The 2,181-nt window shown below is 77.3% G+C and overlaps 1 non-coding gene across 1 annotated transcript in view; it reads right to left on the bottom strand.

Moving 5' to 3' along the window:
* Window positions 1–32, bottom strand: part of LOC134057226 (5.8S ribosomal RNA) — a 153-nt gene extending 121 nt beyond the window's left edge. The window contains exon 1 of the ribosomal RNA XR_009934303.1: window positions 1–32. This exon is cut by the window's left edge and continues 121 nt beyond it. This is a non-coding gene — a ribosomal RNA (5.8S ribosomal RNA).
* Between the last annotated feature and the right edge of the window lie 2,149 nt (window positions 33–2,181).

Below are 2,181 nucleotides of genomic sequence, written 5' to 3' on the forward strand. Positions count from 1 at the left end.
CGCACGAGCCGAGTGATCCACCGCTAAGAGTTGTCTGGCTTTCGGCACCGACCCCGCACGCGCGGAGGGGCCGGGACCGCTCGCGTGAAGCGGCCCCTTTTTCTGTTTCGGCGTGGACGCGCGCGCGCGCGCCCCCGCTTCGACCGTACGAGCACACAGAGAGAAACGGAGGAGGAAGGCGGGGGGGGGCAAAAAAAGAGTAACCCCACGAAACGCTCCGAAAGTCGGCAAAAAGGCGGGGGGGCACGCGCCCCCAACCGCCTCCCCCCGCGAGGGGAGACGCCACCTCGCGTGCCGTCTTCCGGAGGCGGCCCAGGCGCCCGGGCTCGGCCCGACCTCCGCACGGAGAGGCTGAGCGGCAACGCGACGGACCGCGGGGCCACGGCAACCTGGCCCGGCCTCTTTTTCACGGGACGACACGCGTTCGCGGCCGGGGGCGCAACCGTCGGCCCCCGCTCACAACTCGACTCCCTTCACCGCTCCGCGGACTCGGGGAACACCGCCGCGCCAACCGCGGGGCCGGCTCTCCCCGGCGACCTTACAACGCCCGAGACCGCCACGCGGCGTCTACCGCTCCACCAGCGCACCCCTGCGCGGGACCGCTCCTCCCCGTCAGAAGGAGAGCATCTGGCAGCCACGCTCCGCCGCCGGCGCCGGAGGCGGACGCCGCCGAGACCCGAGCCGGCATCGCGAGCGCCCGAGGCCCGCCGGTCGGCAAGACCCGGCGCCGCCACGGCCGCACTCCCGGGACCGCCGCCGCCGCTTCGCACCGTCGGGGCCCCTTCCGCGAGCACGCGCCCGGCGGCAGGTGTACGGTGCTGAGCCGGGGGGCAACACCCGCTCCCCTCGTTTCCACTCAGGGACCGGGTGGGGAAGCGCCCCCGCGGCCGCCCGCGGCACCTGCCTTCGGCCCACACGCGGCCGGGAAGGGCAACGGGGAAACGACGGGCAGGGCCCGGGCCGGGACGGCCATCGGCGACGGCAGGCTCCTTCCGGCAAGACCATCCCCCCAGGGGGGACACCCGCCGAGCGGCGACGCCGCCAACTCGGCACGGGGTCGCCCGCACTCGCCGGGCCTCCGGCGACGGAGGAGACAACCCAGCGCTCACCCGGTCGGGAGAGCGGCCAAGCCAGGGGCGGCCGGCGGCCGGCAGCGCCGGTGCGGTTCGAGGAGAAGGCCGTCGAGGGAAGAGGCGCGGTCGCGCCTGACGCGGCGCCGCACGCGAGCCTGCGGCGGCGGCCGAGGGGAGAGAGCGCGGCGGGGCCCGGCGGCCGCAACCCCGCAGCTCAGGTAGGGCAGAGAGCACGCGCCCTCTGCCGGCGTCGCCCGTCTAGAAGCGAGCGGGTCCGGCCCCGCGGCCGGTCGCGCGCCGCGGCCTCTCCGCCGAGAGCGGGCCGCGGAGAGGGGGGGGCAGGGCGCCCCTCCCCGGCGCGGCTGCCCCCGCGCGCGCACGGCGGGACGCCGGCGACGGCGAGCCCGGCCGGTCACAACGGACACCACCGCAGGGGCATCGGCGGAGGGAGCTCCCCCTACCCCTCGACAGCACCGCGCCACCGCCCGGAACCCGCGCCGCCGCCGCCGCCGCCGCGGCGGGGCGCGCCGAGCCGCCCGAGTCTTTAAACCTCCGCCCGGCTCGGCGGCCCATTCGACTCCCAAGAGGCGTTTGTCGACGCCGAGGGATCTCGGGGACCGCCGAGGCTCGGAGCGCTAGGTACCTGGCCCTGGGGTGAGGGAAACGACCTGCATGGCCCCACCGGGGTGCCTCCCCCACTGCCACCCTCGGGGGAGCGTCCACCGGCGGGGGCGCGCCCGACATCCGCCGCCACCGCCGCGGCAATCCGTCTCGGGGCCCGGGGTTTCCCTCAGTAGCCCGGCGCTGCGCCCGAGAGGACCGCCGCGGCTCGGGCCGCCCCGCCGCTGCGGGGACACGGCCCGGCCCCACCGAGAACATCGCGCGCCCCACCGAGAGGCCACGCCGACGACGGAGCGAGGGTCGCCGCCGTCACCGGCCGCGCCTCCCCGGTGGCGGGCTCGCAACCCGCGCGCCCACCCGCGAGGCGCGACCCGGAACGCCCGGAGGCCCGGCCCTTGGAGTTCCTCCGTCGCGCGAGGGGGACCGCTCGGCCAGGAGCGGGATTTTGCCGGGCGGCAAAGCCCCCATCCCCGGTGCGGGAAGGGCC

The sequence above is a fragment of the Cinclus cinclus genome, unplaced genomic scaffold (assembly GCF_963662255.1).
Source record: "Cinclus cinclus unplaced genomic scaffold, bCinCin1.1 SCAFFOLD_140, whole genome shotgun sequence".
NCBI classification, from domain to species: Eukaryota; Metazoa; Chordata; class Aves; order Passeriformes; family Cinclidae; genus Cinclus; species Cinclus cinclus.